We start from the raw sequence: 21,997 nt of genomic DNA, 5'->3' as shown, positions 1-21,997 counted from the left end.
GTACCTCATGATAGAGGAGAGACAGAGAGAGACAGAGACAGAGAGAGAGAGGGAGGCAGAGAGAGAGAGAGAGAGAGAGAGAGAGAGAGAGAGAGAGAGAGAGAGAGAGAGAGAGAGAGAGAACAGTTCCTGGACAGATAACTGCTAAGAAATTGTTTTAAAATATAGACAGTGTGTTTGCTTTTGAACTATAGATATTAAGCAGGATGGGGTGAAATAAAGAGCACTTGGAAAAGAAGGAATGGAACCTGGGGTGCAAATGGAAAACTAGGCATGAGATGGGTCAAAGATCTCAAATCTCAAAGATTCTAATGAGGTCCGTGGCAGAGGGTACAGGAGGAATGACATTTAAGAAGAGTGGGGAAAGTACAAAACAATCCTTTAGTAGGAGAGGAACAGAACATACATGCTGGGGGGAAATGTGATGGACTGGTTCCAGCGTAACTGATGGATTCTTGGAATCAGACATCTTAAAGGAGTGAGCAAAAAGTGAAGGGTTAGCCAACGAATGCTAATTAGTCTGCTTCCAGATGAATTGTGAGGAGGAAGGGTGTTGAACATTTTCTAAGATCTAAAAGGCTTGTATGACATTTGGGGGGAACTGGAGGCTGACCCATGTGGTGGGAAAACCAGATTAACAGTGACACAGACTTCCGCACAGTACGTGGCAAAGCTAAATGAATGGTCTTTCCAGTAGATTTTGGATTTAAAATGTGAGCCAGTGCAGGGGTAGGACTTGGATAAAACACAGTCTCTAGGGAAAGCTGGAACAGGAGACCTGCACATTATGTCTTCCAGACCTGAAACAGGAAGTCTGATTTTAATAGCTTTGACTTACAAAATTAATACCCTCCAAAGACAATTAACCTGTTGCCAACTCTGATGCCAGGTTTTGGATGCTCACAGTTCAGGTTCCTTGGTTGTTTTTTGTTTCCATTTTCCTTCTTTTCTTCTCCTTCTTGCCAGAGGCTTCTGACCTTTTAGGTCACACGATCTATCTCCTGCATAAGTTGTTTATTGAAAGGAAATCATGAAAGAGAAGAAGGAAAGGATAGACATTAAACATTTTGGGTTGAAATGCATTTCTCCTGGCCACAGAATCCTTAAAATCCCTTTGTGTACACATAAATACTCTGTTTGCATCTTGTCGTTTGGACCGCATAATTTTCAAATCCAGCTCTTCAAAGCATTCTCTTCTAGTTAGGCAAGATTAAAAACCAGTTCTGTCAGAAGTCCATATATGTTCCCTTTTTTTAAAAAAAAAAAATTACATACCCAAAGATGTCCAGCTTAATCTATCACATGCTTGGATGTCAATATTCAGCAAGTTCTGCGGCCACAAATGGTTTTTATACTTGTTTTTATAAAGCTTTTACTTTCAGATTCTACAGGATAAAGTTTCCATTCACTATTACTGAGGCAAGAAGTAGAGCCATCATTTTCTCATTAAGAATTACTAAACTATACAGTATTGTACACAACGTGTCTATAAATGGTGTTGCCTGATGATACAAGAAGATAGTTTGAAGGGTATCCTTGCATCCTTTAAGTTGGCTAAAAACGTAAATGGATTTAGGCTTAGGATTGTTGAGATACATGACGATTCTGGGAACCTTGCACCACAAACACTTTACCTAGCTAGCTCCCCAGCCTAATATTATTCTTTGTTTTAGTTATTTGCTAATTTGATAGTTTAAAAAAATCAACACACTGTCATCATGAGTTACACGGTAGCCATCATCTTGGTTCAGTGTGACTCCAACCCCTAAGCACATTTAATGAGTTTAGTGTGAATTCCTGATCAGATTTATGTCAATAGAGGGAGCTTTGGGTTTTAAATTAGAGATCATTGTAGATACAGAGTACCTACAATTCAGGTACTATTTGACACTCACGCTTTCTACACATAGAAAAATTCAGTAAAGATAATCTGCGTATATTCTGGATATGATGAATGGTTGGCAAATATAGTCTTCTACTATGTAGGGTGTCTCTTCACTCTTCCATCAGTTCCTTTGCTGTGCAGGAGCTTCTTGAATTGAGATAATAGCATTCGTCACTTCCCTGTGCTTTTTTTGGGGTGTGTGTGTGTGTGTGACACAGAGAATCAGCAGCACTAACAACGTCTTGAAGTGTTTTTCCTGTATTCTTCCAGCGGTTTCCGGCCTTGAATTCAGTCTTACATCCATCTTGGCTTTGTAGGCATGCTAAGAAAGAAGAGTTAAGTTCTAATCCTCTGCAGGCTGACACCCCATTTCCCCAGCATTTGGTGTAGAGGTTGTTCTTTCTCTGATGGATATTTTTAATAGCTTTTCTTAGAGTCACTTAGTCAAAAGCAACTTTGCAGGGGTGGCAGGGGGTGCTGTTGGGTTTATATATCCAAATCACAGTCTATCATTGAGGGAAGTCAAGGCAGGAACTCAAGGGGGGGGGGAACCTGGAGGCAGAGACTGAAGCAGAGATGATGGAGGAATATTGCTTCCTGGCTTGCTCTCCATGGCTCGCTCAGTTTGCTTTCTTACATAGTCTAGGAGCATGAGGCCCAGGGGTGGAGCCAGTCACAGTGGCCTGGACCCTCCCGCATCATTAATCAAGAAAACGCCTCAGATTTGCCTACAGGTAATATGGTAGAGGCGTTTTCTCAATTGAAGCTCCCTCTTCTTAGATGATTGTAGCATGTGTCAAGTTGACAAAATACTAACCAGCACTGTTATCAAAATGCAGATTTATTTTTGGGATTTCTAGTCTGTTCCACCACCTAATGTGTCTGTTGTCAGGCTAACACCATTCTGTTTGGGTTGCTGTAGATCTATGATATGTCTTAAAGTCAAGTTCATGCCTCAGGCTTTGTTCGTTATGCTCAAGATTGCTTTGGCTCTTTTAGAGTCTTATCTGCTTCTGTATAAATCTTCAGAACATTATAGAGCTGTTATTTGAATTGGAATAATAATTGTTTTCATTAATTTCTCTTTCAGCAAACACACTATTCACACATAGACAGTTACTGAGATTTTCATGTTGATTTTGTGTCCCTGTCCCTTTACTGAACTTACTTTCTATTTGAGTTTTAAAGCTTCTATAAAATTGTCACCCACAAAGGCAGGACAAATTTATGCTAATAGGAAATAAGAAACATCTGTCTGTCTTCTTACATATTTACATGAACATCTTTGCCTCTCATGCTATTTGTTGCTAGTTACTATATGTAGCTTTGACTTATTCATTTGGTCATGTATGTTTCCACATCCGTTAAAAACCAGTTGACAAATTTTACTCATCTACTTTTGTTTTTGTGTCAAATTATTTTCTCATTGATTTAGTACAGAGGGTATGCTCTTGACATTTTCAATTCTAATATTTTATATGCAAAGCAAATGACTGAAATTGTTCTCCTCATGAGGTCCAGTCTCTTTTATTATTGTATAATTTTTTCACTACAGAATTTTTATGGTTGATATAGTCAGAATGGCTAGTCTTTTCCTTTATTACTTTTCTTTAAAAAACATATCTTATGTAAGAAGGCTTTCCCACCCCCAAGGTTAGAAACAGATTTATAGTTTGTGATTTTATTCTGTTTAAGTTTCCATAAAATTTTTGACTTGTAAAGTTTTTTTGTACGCAAATGTCAAGGCTAGTCTAATAATTTATTTTGTTCCCCTTTATCTTCTACTTTATATGAGTTACATAATCATAGCCCCCATTTTTATTAAATAAACAGAGACTATAGTCTTCCCTACATGTTACCACAGCTATTTCCACTGCTTCCCCACTAAACTGAAACATCCTCTTTCTCATCCATCCTGTGACCGTTGTGTGGCTCTATTTACATTCTCTGTTCCAGCCTACTTCTGTAGTGATGCTGTGTTGTTTTCATTTCTGCAGACATAAAAGCTATTTTCCCTTAAAAATAGTCTCTAAACTTTTCTTTATCTTTTGTTGCTGTTTTTTGTTTTGTTTTTCAAGAGAGGATTTCTCTGTGTAGTTCTAGCTGCCCTAGAACTTGCTCCCAGCCTAGCTTCGAATTCACAGAGACCCACCTGCCTCTGCCTCCAAATATAATTTATAATTCTGTTGGCAACACTCTGAATTCATTGATTAACAGGATGCAATTCATGCTGTTTTATCCAAGAATATGATATTTCCATTTATTCAGTTCTTTTTGTGTGATTTATTACTATTTCGTTTTTTCATTATGCCTTTGTTATAGTAAAATTATTTTGAGAGCATAAAATTTCCAATTTATGGCTTCATGTTGCCAGGTAGTGTTGATATCAAAAGAAATAAATTATATTCAAGCCTAGTGATCTTAAGCATAAATAACTTTTGAAAATCAGTAATAGAGTTTTGCACACCTTCTTGATGTACACAGGCAATATGAAAATAGTCTTTTCTTCCATATGTCGACTTGTTTTTCTTTTGTTACCATCTTTCATCCGAATCTCCTGACTAATGTTGAGTAATACGGCTGATAATGTTTGTCTGTCTTTTTTCCTGTCTTCAGTGGGAAAGTCTCTAATATTTTACCCTCTGACATGGTAAGGCTTTTGTTGTTGTTGGCCTCTGTGACCGGAGTTTGGAATGTCCCATAAAGGGCCATGTGTTAAAAGCTTGTTCCCAAGTCCACAGCGCTGCCGGGAGGTAGTGGAACCTCCAAGTAGCAGAGCCTAGTGAGAGATTTTGTTATTGGTCCCTCAAAGAGGGTTGTGGGACCCTAAGCTTTACTTTTCCTCTTCGTATCTACCCATGAGTTTAGCCATATGCTGCTGCCAAGATGGCCTTTCCCGCCACAAGCCTAAAAGCTATAGAAGTAACCACTCTGGGCTGTAACCTGCAGAAATGTGAGCCCAAACAGTTCTTACCTCTGTATGAGTTGATTATCTCTTGTATTTTGTTGTGGAAACAAAACACTGTGTGACTAGTGCATTGGTTGATAAAGAATTTTTTTCCCTCTCTCTATCTCACATCTGTCTATCTATCTACCTACCTATCATCTATCATCTATTTATTTACAGTCATATATGCAATATACATATTTTAATATAGATATTATATATTGGGCTTATAAAGTTTATAGCAAAGAATCAAACGCATTTTATAGTAAAGATCCCAGAGCTTGGAATAGCTAAGTGAGAATCCTAGCTCTATCACTTAACACCAGCAGTGTGACTTCAGAATGATACTTTACCTCTGTGAGTCTGAAATTTCTGTCTGAAAGAGAAAATTAACATATACAAAAATAAAGTTGTTTAGATGACCAGTGAAGAAGTAGCACGTGTGAGTGGCCTTATAGACTGACCTGGTGTGGTGTCACTAAACCTACATCATGCCCAGTATCCCAGAGCACTTGAACAATAACAGCAGAGTAAAAATATCAGGAAACTATTGCACTTACACTGCTCTGTCACTCAACTGAAAATAAAGCAGCTATTATGTAATATATAGTTTCATAGTGTATTCAATTACGTTACAACTGACTGAGAGCTCAGTAGCCACTATATATAATGTATAGTTCCATAATGTATTCAATTTCATTAAGATGGAACATGTGGATTTTATAAGGTTTGATCTACAGAATAACTAAATAATGAATATATCAAGTCTGTGACTCCATCAAGGTTGAAATATTCTTAAAAATAAAGAAACAATATCAGAGTTTTATAAAATTGGTTATGTGTGGTGGTCTGGAGAGGAACCTCTTTTACATTAAGCCTTCTGCTTTAAAGGACAAATGACTTCATCTAGATTTTAGACATTCAAAATTATAAAGGTCACTTTCCTTTAGAAACATGGTTTAATAGTGAAGTAACAGGTCAGGCTACCAGTAACACAATAGACTTAATATGGAAGCCTATAAACTTGTTGATAACTTAAAAAACTCAAAGTGTCATTTACTTAAAAAAATAATTTCTTCTATTGAGCTACCATCAGAATTAATGATCAAACAGAATTTGGATAGCCCAACATGCCTTTTCAAATTTGTTCAGGTCTCATGTAGTCATTTGTGATTTGACTGGAGAGGAAGTGTACACATGGCTATTGGGTGTGTTTAATACCCTATCATACTGTCAGCTTGTGTCTTTTATGAGAAGATGTCCTCTTGGATAATTATTAGTTCAAATATAAAGAATCTTTTAGTCTACCCTTGGAAGAACCTTTATACCAGAGACCATGTGTTTTGTATATCATGTTCCCACACATTCTGTGGAGGATTTAGACCATAATGTATACCTCTATAAGTATTTTAGTGCAGTTAGTGAACATAATATTGGAGTTGTTTAGGGACTCACTATGTATAAACTTTATAATTTCAAAGTCTATTTTTCCAGGTAGGTGATGTATTTCTTGACCATGGGGACATACTTACTTGTAAGTCTGTAATGTCAACATGATACATTTAATGGTGCTCATGAGATGAAAATTGGGGGATTCATGAATAATTTGACAAGTTTACTAAATCAGCTTCAGCTTAATAAAAATTAAGTGAAAATATAAAAATAAAATATAAATATTATCTTGATCGTAAGATGCATTAGCTAACGCACTCTTAGGCGGGGAGAATCCACTTACTGTGCCATGAAGGATTGCTTTTAAAACTCTGTGGGCAGAGAAAATGCCAGGAAAACTAAGTATCTTTAGGTGTGGGAAGCTCAGGTTCCTTCTCCTTCAGTGGTAGGGACAGTTTTTAACTCCCTAGTTGTGCAGTCATGTGATTTGGAACTACTGACATGAGTGTCTGTATCCCTGTTGAGTGCGGAGGTCAGCACTAGATATAAGTACATTGGAAGTCAAGTGTGTTTAAAAGACTGTAACATACACTTAGGAAATGAGACAACTCAGAGAAAATAGACAGATCTCTAAGGGAGAAATGGATGACTTTCTTTTTCACATACCCAAAGTAAAAACAAGTTTGCTGCTTGAAGGGACGTCAAAACGATTATTGATGATACCACCACCAAGGTGTGTGTGTGTGTGTGTGTGTGTGTGTGTGTGTGTGTGTGTGTGTGTGTGTGTGTTCCCATCTGTAACACAGACACCTATCAGCAAGACCTTTCTTCCTTTTAAGGAAAAGATATTTCTATATTCGTTTTCTCTGAGTCTTCCTGAGTTCCTGAGTTTGCAGTCTGACTGTGGAGTTTTTCCATGTGGATAGGGTTGGGAGAGTGACACAGGCTGGCTGGCTGGCTGGCTGGCTGGCTGGCTGGCTGCCCCCTCACTGCCTGCCTTCTGGGCCTGGCCTGCTGTTTATACCTGCTGAACTGCTTTCTGTGTTTGGGTTGGCACTGCCCATTTACATGCTAGAGCCCTAGGCTGTTCATGATGTGTGTCCCAGGACTTTGAAACCTATGAGCTGGCGGCTGGGACGAGAGAACGTCTCTCTCAGTTTTTTTGGGTGCACTCCATGTTTTTTTCCAAAGAGGTTAGATCACTCGCCTCAGTCCAGGCTTGCTAGACAGAATGTAACAGTTACTGCTTGAGACATCCTGAACTTTTCAAAGCAAAGGGCGGAGGGGGAAGGGGGAGAGAAAGTCCGGGGTCGCCGGGACAGCTTGAAAACGAACATTCTAGAACTGGTAAATGAAGAATTTTACTGAGCTGAAAGATTTCTCATTGAAGAAGAAGAGGGGAAAAATAATTTCTTCTTATGTAAAGAGGACACATTGTTTAAAACGTTCTAGTTCCAACCCAGGTGACATCCGCAAACGAGATTAGATTAATCAAGTAATTGAAGGTTTTAAGGGTGATAGAATTTTTACACAACTTTACCTGGCTGTCTCCTTAGTCCTGTAATTCTCTATCTAGAATTTTAGAAGACTTGTCTTTTTTAAGTGTTAACATCAGGAAAGTTTTGACGTCTACACATCCCCAGCAATGATCCTTTGTTCTTTTACACCCCGGCTGCCTGCGTCTGTCACACTGAGACAGACTCGCTGATGTTTGTTAACACCATCACCTGTTTTTCCACCTAAGATCTCTTGTCTTTCATCTCTTCCTGTGAGAAATCTCGGCTCATGGGAGAAATTTTTTTGTTTGGTTTACATAATCTCAAATTTCCTCATATCATTTCTGTCTCTGTGTTTAGGAATGAACACGATATAGAGATATGTAAAGGCTGCTCTACCCGAGAAACTACCATACCTTTAAAGTATTTTATAACAGGATATGATACCATCTCTATAAAAGAGTAATAAGTATATGACGGGACTCAGTTTAAAGCTGGAGACGACCGATTTCCAAGTTCATAGCAACTTTATTTACAGGAACACACAGTCAAACCCTTGTCATAGCCTCCCCTTAGCAGCACCCGTCAAGTTTAAAGTCTGTGTTCTTGTAAATATGTTAAGAATTCCATCTCTAATGTTTGTCTATGAAGAACATAAAAATACCTTTGAGTGGCGTGAATGCCAGTTTTCAAACCAAGGGAAAGAATCCGTACCTGGGTTTCACTAAGGAAATGCTACTGAGGAATGAATGGGTTCCCCTTCACTCTCAAGGCAGGCGGTTTATTCCTGGGTCAGACTCAGTGGTCTCCCACACAAGGATGTCCTCTGCCCATCCTCTCCACCCCTCACGCCTGCATACCTCTCTCAACAGCCTAATTCATGCATCTGTCGGAGAAAGCTGAAGGATACATAAATGGAACCTCTCTGAGACAGATGCATGCTATATTCTAATAGACTATAGCTGTCCCAGCATCCAGGACAGCTTTGCTTGTCATTCAAGAGGTTTATTGATGCAATGTGTGCTCCCTGGTTCTCCTCAAGGAAAAAAAAAAGATGTTTTTACCTGTGGGCATGTCCAGATGGCGGTGAAAGGTTTGCTTTCATGAAAGCAGCATTCAGCAATTCACGGGTGCCAAGGTATGCAGCAAAGACCTGCCCTCTGCCACCCATGGCCTCAGAAAGCAACAGTATCTAAGGCAACAGATTAGCACCCCGGAGGCCAGAGTTCCCTAGTGTTTGAGTCCTGAAGGATGGGCATAAGGCAGAGGAACAACATGAACTAATACCATGAAAGGCATTTTGTTGGCATTGTTCTCACTACATAAAAAGGAAGCTAGTGGAAGGGACAGGGTGGGACATAGGACTTCATATTTGGGGCCTCAATAGAAACTTAATCGAGATCTCCCCTATGCATTAAACATAATGCTCCCTTTGTGGTCTCATTTCAGGGATGTATGTGACTAAAGGTCCAAAGTACGTCCAAAGGGACAGGATCTGTGCTCAAAAGGCAGTTTCAGTGAGTGTCTTGGAATTTGTGGAGGTCTAGGGACTGTCATTATTTCTTCTTTCTTCTCCCTTTTTCTGTGTTATATCCCCTAATGCTATCACTGGCACGCCACTGTGGTTCCCAGGAGGCGTTGCTGATGCTGGCAGAGGTTTTCTCATTGGCTCCTCTCCAAGTACAGAAAAAGCTCAGGTGACAGCTTCTGGCTTTTGCAGCCAGCTACAGTTGGACCGTGAGCCTGGTAGCTAATATAGAAGGATATTATGCCTTTTGCAGAATTTGGCCTGTTCTTGCCGCTTACTGCCTGCCCTAACGGAGGGAGGCTTTTTTTTCATGGTTGCAGAATGCAGCTTGAAAATTTAGAAATGCTCTCAAATTAAACGAAGAAAATAGCTTCCGAAAACTGAATTGTCCTGTGTTTAAATTTGGAGTTAGTGGAGAAAATGAACTCCTCGCCATCATAGGAAGATCTGGGAGGCGAGAAGCTCCTGCTAGCTCGCTCTTCTTAGCTATTGTTTTGCGGATTTCCTTCAGGTTTTGTTCAAAGGTCATTGAGTTGTCTTCTGAACCTAAATGAACACATTTAGGTGGGACTGAAATGTCCAGTGCGTTCTTAACACAAAAAGCTAAGTGAAGTAGGACAACCAAGAGGGTCTGGAGTTCGAACCCCGACTTCTCAAGTTCATTCTCTATAATCACCTCAGACCAAGTGACTGATAGAATGAATAACAAGGATACAAAGAACTGCCTGTGGTGTTCCCTGATCTAGCATGGTAGAAGGTCAACTGAGGGATCCCTGCAGCTCCCCAGAAACCCACTGGAGTCCTTGTTTCACTACTCCTTTCAAAGAGATGAGCACAGATTCCCTCCTTTGGACACACCAGCTGGAAGAAAGGGTCCATTAGCACTTACAAAAACTACTGCTGTGTAAGTGATACTTGCCTGCACCTCCGCTAACAACATGCAGTGGTCTGGCTGCCTTCGAGTGATAGTATCCTGGCCTGGCCCAGGCCTCTATAGGACAGAATGTTAGCCACAACCAGCCCTGGGAACTATCATTTCTTGGATGGAAATGCTAACCATTCCTCTTTTCCCTGAAAAACACATCCTATTAGGCAGAGGGTGGTGAGATTTAAAGTCAGGGTGTCATTCCTGAAGTCTCAGACAGGAGATCTATGAAGACATCTTCCTAAGAAACTGATTAATTGTAACTGTAATAACCATACCCCAATGGGATAATAAGGTTCAAGGAACCTTCTGAGAGTCATTCACTTACCAACTAGTCTGCCTTTATGCTGGTAAGTTTGAGAGACAGCCCGAACTGACTTACTCTGGTGATAGGATGGCCAAACACCCTAATTGTCGTGCTAGAAACCGCATCCAATGACTGAGGGAACTGGATGCAGAGATCCATGGCCAGGCCCCAGGTGGAGCTCCAGGAGTCCAATTGGCGAGAAAGAGAAAGGTTTGTATGAGCGAGAATTGTTGAGACCAAGATTGGAAAAAGCACAGGGACAAATAGCCAAATGAATGAAAACACATGAACTATGAACCAATAGCTGAGGAGCCCCCAACTGGATCAGGCCCTCTGGATAAGTGAGACAGTTGATTAGCTTGATCTGTTTGGGAGGCATCCAGGAAGTGGGACTGGGTCCTGTCCTCAGTGCATGAGCTGGCTGTTTGGAACCTGGGGCTTATACAGGGACACTTGGCTCAGCCTGGGAGGAGGGGACTGGACCTGCCTGGACTGAATCTACCAGGTTGAACTCAATCCTCAGGGGAGTCTTTGCCCTGGAGGAGGTGGGAATGGGGGGTGGGCTGGGGGTAAGGCGGGGGAGGAGGGGGGAGAGCAAGGGGATCTGTGGCTGATATGTAAAATTAAATTAAATTATAAAATAAATTTTAAAAAAAGAAAAAAAAAAGAGACCCAGGAAAAGAATCTGCTGTCTTTTTCGTAAGATATCCACAAAGAATTAATATGCATTAATTGGAAATGAATCCACCCTCTGGTCCACATATGTGTCGTGTGCCCCAAATTCTAGATCTTAAATTATTTTTTTCCACTATTTTCTAGCTGTGAATAGAAAAACAGCCATTTCTATTCAAGACATGTTCCCAAAGTTTCTATTCACAGGGACTTTACAGGCGTTCCCACTCTTATGTGCAGATTGTGGGATATCGGGATGTTTGGAAATTTGGAAGTTGTGTAGAAATTCAGTAATACTATTTGTTGCATGCTTTCCATCACGGTTGCGGGGCATGGTTCTAAGTGCTTTGTGGCGTTGTTCATTTGTTCCTTTACAACCACTGAACAAAGACAGTACCATGCCCCACGCATCTCGTACAGGAACAGTCATGAGATTAATTAACTTTTCCAGGGTCACACTTGACTTATCAGGCAAGTCAAGAATGGAATGGAACCTGGCTTGAGAACAAATGACGGTGTCACTGACACTGGGTGAAGACAGAGCTTGCACTTGGTGTCCTCCACCTGGTCCTAAGGGACACTTCCAGTGTCCTGTGCTCTCCGCTGGCCTTCTCCAGTGGGGGCTGCACAAACTTTCCCATCATGTGGAGGACAGTGGGTGGGGCATTTGTCACAATGTGCTCATCACACAGTTCCTCAGCCTCACTTCCCAGCCTGTTGTGACAATTTTGGTTTCTTCCTTTGCATTGCTCTTTCTCGAGATCAGGGTAAAGTCTAAAGGCTTAGAAATGCTTCTGGAGTCAGCTTCTCCGTGTTGTTGTTGTTGTTGCTTTCTTTTTGTTGGTTAGAGGTCAGGAAGCCATTGGCTTGGCACATTTCCTTTGGAGAGAGGATGGGGGTGAGATGAAGCTGAAAGCATTGAGGTGTTCCCTAGAGGTGAGAATTTGGGAAAAGGAATGGGTTGAGACAGAAAGGAAAGCATCTAGGACATCATCTGAGTGTGAAAAGTATGACTGTACGTGGATCCATAGGTGTCTCTCCCCTGCTGCAGTCATCTGGCGTAGCCTTGAGGGGTGGGTGACCTTGGCAAATGGGAACTAGGCCCAGCTCGTCCGGGAACAGCAAAATTCACAAAGTGCTGTGCTCTCTGAATGGTTAAGAACTATTATTTTACGCAGAGTAATAGCAGTTAATCATTAGTGCTAAGAAAACACCAATTACCATTATTCCAACTTCTGCTTTAGATATAATTGATATAAACATTTTCATAATAAATTAATTAGTAAAATAATAATTAATTAATAAAATAATTAATGCTGGTTAGCCCAATTGTTTGGGAATTTCTTAAGAAATTGTACTTCCTTTTAACTAAGACTTTTGTTGGGGGTCTATTCATTCTACAGTGTAGTTTTATAAAGGATTTTTTCAAGTGTATCATGTAGCTTGCCCATATTTATCTTCCATACCCTCCCTCCATTTCTGCCCCATCCTCCCCAACTCTCATTAGTTTCCTACGTCCCCCAGACTCCCCCTTTTACTTCCATGTAATTGACATAAATGGTCTTACATATCTATGTCTTATCCAGTGCCCACAAATGAGAGAAACCATGAAATATTTGTCTTCTTGAGTCTGACTCATTTTGCTTAATATATGAACTCTATGTGCATCTATTTCCAACCACATAATCCATTCTTTTTATGGTTGTATACATCTTTACTGTGTATATGCGCCATGTTTTCTTTATCCAAGTTCCTATAGTAAACACTTTCCTAAAATAAATTTTAAAAATAATAGTCAAAATTGTGCAAATTTATTGGTAAGAAGTCCACACTGAAGGAGCTGGGATGATGGTTCAGCGGTTAAGAGCACTTGTGGTCTTCCAGAGGACCCAGCTTGGGATCCTAACACCTTCGGCAGGTAGTTCACAGCTTCCTGTAACCCCAGCTGCCAGGGCGCTGACACCTTTGGCCTCCCCAGACACCTGCACTCAGATGCTCATACTCACACCAATGCACACACAATAATATACTAAAAAATAGTAAAAACAATAAAAAACAACGTTTAAGAAGGATTTTCAATGTTAATATTAAACTCAACGCACTTGTCAAATTATTAGGATTTTATTAATTTTCTTCCTGGCGTTCCCTTTCATTAAACTCTTTAAGATCAGGTCAAGGAAACCAACTTGAATCAGCTGGGCTTTTCCCAAGGATTCTGGATAGACCCACTCCTAGGTTGGTTGATGACCCAAAGGATATGCTTCAGGACACTTTGTTCCAATTTCTATAACTTGGGAGGCCAGGTCAGCATTTTATTTGAATATTTATTTCATCTCCTCCTCAAGTATTGCCTGCCTGATCTTCATTATCTATTCTGAAAGACTATTTTTGCCTTTTCAAGGACATTTCAGGTCATAGTGTAACAGTGAAAGAAACTGGTATACTAAAAAAAAAAAAACCAGTTATGACTATGATCTAGAACAAAACAAAACAGCACCTGAAATTAATGTGAAGTGGATATTGGAGAAAATTGTCCTTTTCAATTTTTTTTTTTTATGACTGGAATAGCGGTAATAAAAGAAAACGACAGAAAGGTTTTTAGGCTCTCCTAAGGTGACATATGGTAAGCATTTAGAATACTGCCAGCACATAGTAGGAGCTCAGAGAGGCAGTGGTTGGTGGGAGGGACTCCTGTGACTCAGTGGGTTGGTTGGTGATGATTGAGGGGGAAGGAAGTGCCCGCTCACAGCTGTCAGCAAAAGCTGGCAGGGTGCGTTCCTGGAATTGTGTCAGTAGTAGCTTGATTTGGGAAAGGAGTGAGAGATGAGGCTGTGGAAACCTTCAGGGTGATAGTCCACCGAACAGAAACACTACGGAGAACAGAGGACAGGCTCCCTGTCCTCGATATTCCCAGTAAGATGAGTGTTCTGTTATCTTTCTCACTTTGATCTGCTTCCCTGATTGTTTTCTGTTGAGGCACGTCAGAGAGAAACTTTAAGCCATTTTTTTTTGTATTCAAAATGCAGTGTGAAGTTAAAATTAATATTCTTATTTTGGTCTAGAGGCCACGATTGGCTGAGGTGATGTACCTAGGTGGTAAAGTCACCTGAAGTCTCCGAAGACCCCACTCCTTACCGGATCGGTGGATTTTAAAACTCTTATCCAAGGTTTCAGAGGAAGAGATTGGTTTTCTTGCATCTTTGTTATGGTATTGCTTGTTTTATGTTTTATTGAGATAAAGTCGGATTCTATAGAAGGGACTGGCCTGGAATTCATGCCATAATGCAAGCAATCCTCCTGCCTCAGCCTAAGTGCTGGGATTACAGGCATGAGCCACCACACCTAGCTAGAATGTTGTTTTCAGGGGATGTGAGCCTTGACAAGGACAGAGACACAGAGACACTAGAAAAAGAAGCAGTAGTTTGGTTCCAGGGCATGTGAACTCTCCCCTGGCAGGCTGAGAGGACCATCTGAGCATCGCCAATGCCTTACACAGACCTTTCAGCCAGACCCCAAATAGCAATCCATCCTAACCATAATTCCTGCATTCACTTACTTGTGCATTGCTCTTTATTCCTCGTGGTCAAGCCTTTAGCCTTTGAAACTCTGTGGTATGTGAGCAGCTTTAATACTTCAGGCCCTTTTTGTTTATAAGTAAGTCATAATTAACTTTGTTTTGAAATTTTCCCCATGGCCTCAGGGCTTGCATCTTTATTACTGCCAAGGGATGTTTGGAGGACAGAGTGGGATAATGTATGTAAAAATGCGCTCAGTTTTTATGTAAGCGGAGGTGGTTTGTGTGTACAAATACAGATGTTTCATCTGTCTTTAATGGTTTCAGACTTCAAAGAAAAGCACGTCGACGCAACAACATTTTCCAACTGGGTTCAAAGCCCAAACTATATCTAAATTTCATGGAAGAAATTGAAGGGCCAGTTTACTTCCTTGACACTGTAATGGGTTCTAGTTGAAAGAAACACAGCATTGGCTATAGATAGGAATGTTTTAATACCTTTGCCAAGAATAAAGCTTAAAAGGAAGAAAAGTCTAATTTTCTCCTCATAAATCTTTCCCTCAATAGATGGGAAGGGAAGGTCTAAGACTCAGAGGCTTTAGTTGTGGCCATGTGATGTGGTGCTCTGGAAGGCTGTCCTCCGCTGTGCTCCGGACATCATGTCAAAGGCATTGCTTCAGGTACCTGAACAAGGAAGGACTACTATAGTCATGTTAGGTGTCTAAGTCCTCAACCTTCACGCTGTTATCGGTGTGGGAGGTGTCAACCCGAAGTATTTAGGAGAGCAATTAGGAAACCAGGGTGTAGCAAAGTGTATCAAGGCATGGGGTGTAGATGATTCTAGTCATTAGAACACATCTGGAATTTCCAACCTAGGTTACACTTTGTCACATAGAGCTACAAAATATTTTACTGATATTTTAATTGTCCTTTAAAAGTGAGGGTACACTATTCTTTTCTGATTGTAAAAGTGACATCTTTAGAACGTCATAAAGTTCATGGAAGTATGAAAAAGAAAATGAAACCTTAGCATTCTACTAGACAAGGGTGATCATTTTGCCCTTTACATTATTTCCTACTGATTTTTTCCCCTATTCATCTGTATTCTTCTTGTTAGAAACATCAGACCAAAACACAGACCAAGGGCACAGATTCAGACTGCCAGAGTTTAAATTGGGCTCTGTGGCTAGTCAGTGTGAATGCTTTTGCTTGGCTTTTTGTTTTTACCCAATCTGTCTGTACCTCACTGCTAAACTGAGATTGAAAGTCAATTGATAGGATTGTTGTACAGATGAAATGTGTTGACGTCCATTGATTAATACCTTTAGAACACTGCCTTTTGCAAAGTAATCACTGGACATTATTAGCATTATGCATGATTCATATATTAGTAGGCTATTTTTCATTTTTGTCAATAAAACTTAAAGCTGCTCATATCCACCAGTACAGGAGACTGAACTCTACATTTTGCACATCTTAAGCTAGCTGGTTACATCCTCAGCTACTTAGTAGCACCCTCAGCCCCGTGAATTTTTTATCTGCCAGTCTTCCTTAGGAAGACTTCCTTAGAAGTGGAACTACAGAGTTCAAGGAATTTAGTATGTAACTAAATGACATTGGGAGAGAGTGGAAGATTTTCCTTTCCAGTTTCAGTCTATGGACTCACCTACTTCACAGTGCTATTCATAGCCCTTGGAATAATTACTTAAAACATTTTATAACAAAACCACAATAAATCTTAACTTCAGTTTGCATTTCTTGGAATACTATTTTAGAAATTATTTTCAAATATATTTTATATGTTTCTTCCCTTGGTAAATTGTCCATTGATTTCTTTTCCTTTGTAGAAATTCTTGGCATATCGGGATGTCAACTTGTGATTTGTCATATTTTGGGCAGTTATTTTCCTTAAATTAAAACAGAGTGAGACCCAGGACAGGCACCAAAACAACACAGAGAAACCCTGTCTTGAAAAAAAAAATTAGAGGGGTGCTTTTTGTGGTCCATGTATTTGCTTATTAAATCTATATTTGCTGGTCTTTTCCTCTGGCTGTCTTATATAGCTTTTATGTATAGAAAATCAAATGATTCCAGTCTCCTCACCCTGTTTTCTTCTGGTCTTTTTATCAAGCTCTAGTTCATCTGAAGTATGCACTGATTGTGACTTGAGAGAAAGTCTAATATTGTATGACCTTTCTTTTCCTCCTAGGTGTTTTGAGGATAGAGTCTCACTATATAATCCAAACTGTCTTCAAACTCATGATTCTCCTACCTCTGCCTCCCAGGTGCTGGCATCACAGTCATGTGCTACCACATCCAGGTGGGTAACCATTGCCATAGAAATATTTATTAACTAAGACTTTGTGCTTCTTTTGTGTCAACTTGATGCAAACGGGAGTCATCTGCGAAGAAGGGACCATAGCTGAGAAAGTACCCCATCAGGGTGGCCTGTCGGTAAACCCGAGAGACATTTTCCTGATTGATGATTGATGTGGAAGGGCCCAGTGCGATATGAGCAGTGCCATCCTTGGGAAGGTGACCTTGAGGTGTATAAAAATGCTCAGGGAGCAGGCTGCGGGCGTGGGACGCATGCCTCTAATCTCAGTACTTGGGAGGCAGAGAAATGTGAATGTCTGTGATTTGAGGCCAGCCTGCTCTACATAGCAAGTTCCACACCAGCCAAGGCTACATAATGAGGCCCTTTCTTAAACAAACAAACAAACAAAAAAACTACCTCACAAACAAGCAAATAAGCCCCTCCCCAAAGCACTCACACAGAAAACACCCAGCCAACCAACCAAACGAAATGAAGCAAAGTGAGCAAGAAAGAGCAAGCCAATAAGCAGCATTCCTGCTTCAGCTCCCGACTCCATGTTCCTCCTTGAGTTCATGCCATGACTTCCCTCAGTGATGGACTGTGATGTGGAAGACCAAGCTGAAATAAACACTTTCAATCCCACTGACTTTTGGTCATTGCCTTTATCACAGCAGTAGAAAGCAAACTAAGGCACTTGCTTTTCCTTATGTATAAGGGACTCTTCTCAATAATATGCTAAGTGATTAAAATGGCCTTTTATTTTGGAAGTACGTATCACACTGTTTCTGAAGTATTTATTTTCCTCCCACATCCACCACTTTGCTTTTGTAATTTTACATTCCCGTGTTTCTTTGAACAACTCAGAGTGATTCTTTTTGTGTCAGAAATCAAGGCGGAGAACTTCTCAGACCTTTTCTAACCCCCCTTTCTTCTGCTCGGCCCTCCTGCACACTCAGGAAATCAAATTTTCACCCTCAGTATCCTTCCTTTGTGTCTGGCTCTGTGTTTTGATTCTGGCTCTTAGGACAGGAGCAGAAACAGGGGTTATTCTGGACAAGCTTCGTGAGATATCGTAGTTTGGTTTTTGTAATAGATCGTAGTCTCTTGTAGGGAGAAGACTTAGAATCCCATTGCCATTCTTTTCTCCTGATAGATCACAAGCAGAAACTTCAAAGTTCCATTTCCCGTGGCAATGCCACTTCATGTGATGCTTCTCGAGCCTTGAGATGCGTAGCGGGGTCCCTGGGCACGTGAACGTGGCTGTTTGTACTCTAAGGGATACCGCTCATGTGCCGTAGCTTGTGGAAGAAGAGGAGTATCAACTTTGACATCCTTTTAGCCAGGACTCTCAATGCTGGAATGAGCATACAAGGCTGTTCCCTGCTTTTCATTATCTCTGTGTCTCACAGTGGCCAAAGCCATTTAAAGATGTCTGCTTCTAAGGATTGTGACCTCTTTTATTTCACTGCGTAAACGCCTTAAAGTGCAGAATGCATCTTATTTGACTCACACGGTCCCTTTCCATCCTTTCATAAGGTGCCCTCTCTGTTTTGGTCTTTGAGAATGAAGTATCTGGTTAAGAGTCAAACGTGTATGGGATGGGTTGTACTCAGCCCTCTAGGAATTTGTCAGACGACTCCAGTTATTGTGCTGTTAGAGTTCTGGGCTGTGACTACATCCCCCCAGAACATCAACACTTAGCCTGTGGTCAGTTGGTTCTGTTGTTTTGGAGCTGTGGTGGAGCTGAACATCATGGTGCGTACATGCGATGGAACAGAGCTGCTCACCTCACGGCAGCTAAGAAGTAGGCAGTGAAAACAAGAGAAAGAGAAGGAGGTGAGGGCGTCAGAATATACCTGTCACAGGACTGGCTCCACTGGCCTCACTTCCTTCCTCCTTAACCCATCTCTTAAAAGGTTGTGCCACCTTTCAGACACTTCAATTCCAAACATAGCATCCACACATACAGAAACTACAAACAGGAAGTATAACTGTGGGCCAGCAAGATGGTCCAGTGGGTAGAGACACCTGCTACCAGACCTGATGATCTGAGTTTGATCCCCAGGACCCACATGATGGAAAGAATCAGGCAACTCCTACAAGTTGTCCTCTGACTAACACTGGGGCACGGACAGACTTCTGCTCCCCCCCACCAAGGTCGATAAGTGAAACATCATAACTAAAGCTACAGTTGGTCCCATGACTTGGGGAAAGACACAGTCCACGAAACAGCACCCAAGGACTGCCTCTCAATGTTCTCTTTCTGTTTGCGACTTTTCCCCCCCTCTTCCTCTCATTTCCATTAAGCGTCTCTCTTGCCAGTCCACATGGATTGGTTGCTCTTGCCAAATTCTTAGTCTCTCTTGTCACTCGTTGGCAGTCGCTTGATGTCTGTAGTAGTCAAACCAGTTGGGGAATTCACATTTATTATGAAACACATTTTATGATATTATTTGTTCTCATTTTTTTTTCTTTTTGCCAATTATACAATGGGTGCTAGAGAGGAACTCGCTTTCTACCCAAAGTAGTTTCAGCAAAAGCAATTCAGTAGAATGACTAGACATTTTTTATATGTGTGTGTATTTGTGTGTATGTGTGGGGGGTGTTATATGTGTTTTTTTATGTGGGTATGTGCACCATGCATGTGTGTGCATGAACAGGTAGAGGCCCAGAGGTCAACATAGGGCATCCTCTTCGACTGTTCTCCACTCTATTTCATTCATTCATTCATTTATTCACTCATTCATTTAACATACACTGGTGTTTTGCCTGTCTATACTCTGTGTAAGTGTGTTGGATATCCTGGAACGGGAGTTAAAGAGAGTTGTGAGCTGCCATGTAGGTGCTGGGAATTGAACCTGGGTCCTCTGGAAGAGCGGTCAGTGCTCTTAACTGCTGAGCCATCATCATCTGTCCAGCCCCCTCCACTCTATTTCTCAAGACGTGGTTTCTCACTGAATTTGTAGCTCCTTTATTTGGTTAGGCTGGCCGGTCAAGAAGCTTCAAGGACCTGCCTATGCCCAGCCCCAGATAAGGTTATTTGAAGAAGCCTGTGCCAGGCTTTTCTGTAGCTGCTGGGCATCCAAACTTGGGTCCTCTTTCTTGCGTAGCAGGCACTTTATTAAATGATCATCTCCCCAGCAACTGACTAGACATTTAATGTGGCTCAACCAAGAGCTTCCGTGACTTTGATTTCAATTCTACTAGGTTGAGTGAGATGTCTTATCACTGTAACTCAGAGAACCCATTAATATAAAATAATTCTTGTTCTTCTTCATTCCCCATTCATTGACTGCCATAACTAGAGGTGAATCAGTCCATATGCTGTAATAAGGATACTTAAGATGCTAAAATTCCAGACTTCAGCCAGTGGGTTTTATGGTAAATGCCTTATCATTTTTATTATGAGGTACTCAATTTGTGAATCCTGACGGTGTCAAGATTGGAGCCCCAGAAGGTAGATCTTGTGGCTATCTATTATGCTGAGAAAATAGTAATTGGCCACAGGAACTGCCTGGCAGAATTTGCAATGTAGAAACTATTCTTATGGTTTTCAAATTGTTGGGTGGGGATAATGATTTGTTAGATTTCAGAGGAAATACCATTTAATGTAGTGTGCTATAGATAGGATAGAGTTGAAAGATATATTGCAAGGAATAACAACAACACATACATCATTGCTTTGCTTCTATGGAGACTAAAGTAAATGTCTTACAAATCAGGTGCTACAAGCATCCAATGCTGGAAAAGATAGGAGAGATGCTTATGCTGTGGTGAGGGCATATATAAAAATGCATATATGAAATATAAATATATGAAAGATATATAAATAAATAAAACAAGTTATCTAAAATATATTATCAAATAAAATAAATTATATCAATAAATAAAATTATGTTAATTTACTATTTTTATAATATTTATTTTTTACTATTTAAAATAATGTTATTTATATTATTTATATATTTATGTTTTATTTATAGAGTTAATATAGCTACTATATAATATACTGTCTTAGGGTTTCTATTGCTGTGAAGAGACACCATGACCACAGCAACTCTTATAAAGGAAAACATTTAATTGGGTGGCTTATAGTTTTAGAGATTTAGTCCATTATCTTCATGGTGGGACATGACTACATGCAGGCAGACATGGTGCTGGAGAGGAGCTGAGAGTTCTACATCTACAGAAAGTGAGCTGTCTCCCTGGACATGGCTTGAGTATATATGAGACCTCAAAGCCCATCTCCACAGTGACACACTTCCTCCAACAAGGCTGTACCTATTCCAACAAGTCCACACCTCCCATTAGTGCCACTTCCTTTCGGGATCATTTTCTTCCACATTCTACCACATTCTTCCACAAACCACCACATTCTGCTCCCTGGCCCCCAAAGACTTGTAGCCATAGCATAACGCAAAAATGCATTCAATACAACTGGAAAAATCCCCATAGTCTGTAACAGTTTCAAACTTATTTAAAAATCTAAAGTTCAAAGTCTCTTTTGAGATCTTTCAATCTCTTAACTGCAAGCCCCAGTAAAATTAAAATAAAAAAGATCATATACTTATTATTATATCACATATATTGTTTTTAGTATTTAAAATAATATTATTTATTTTATTATTTGTATTAAAATTAAATCAAATTTAAATGCTAACATAAAATATATAAATGTAAATATCTAATAATCATACAATTGCTATGTGGAAAAATAAATTAACACAAAGTGCCTAGATGGCTGTTTAAACTTGGTGAATACAGAAGGACTCTTTGAAGCCGATTTATCTAAAATCATGAGTAATGACTGGGAAAAAGTTAGTCACTTGCTGGTGGAAGAGAACAAGAAGTCTTCTAGAGTCTAGAACATCTGAGGACCCAGAGAGCTAGCAAGTTGTATAGGAGTTAGCTCATACAGGCCTTTGAAGTCTTAGGTAACAAATTGGTATTTTATTCTTATTGGTGGGAAAACAGTATAAAGCTTAAGTCAGTTTGTATCTCCAGCCTGATCAAA

At 40.3% G+C, this 21,997-nt stretch overlaps 1 long non-coding RNA gene across 3 annotated transcripts in view; it reads left to right on the top strand.

Annotated features, from left to right (window-relative positions):
- Positions 1-21,997, top strand: part of LOC128118509 (uncharacterized) — a 62,734-nt gene that overhangs the window by 22,153 nt on the left and 18,584 nt on the right. For 2 of the 3 annotated variants that reach the window (XR_008221243.1, XR_008221245.1), the window contains one exon: positions 16,876-16,986. The exons of the other annotated variant lie outside the window; for it this stretch is intronic. This is a non-coding gene — a long non-coding RNA (uncharacterized LOC128118509). The remainder of the gene's footprint in view (positions 1-16,875; positions 16,987-21,997) is intronic. 3 annotated transcript variants of the gene reach the window in all.

The sequence above is a fragment of the Peromyscus californicus genome, unplaced genomic scaffold (genome assembly GCF_007827085.1).
Source record: "Peromyscus californicus insignis strain IS unplaced genomic scaffold, ASM782708v3 Scaffold_22__1_contigs__length_63687245, whole genome shotgun sequence".
Taxonomy (NCBI): Eukaryota; Metazoa; Chordata; class Mammalia; order Rodentia; family Cricetidae; genus Peromyscus; species Peromyscus californicus.
The sequence above is the reverse complement of the archived record's forward strand: the minus strand, read 5'-3'. Positions and strand labels throughout refer to the sequence as shown.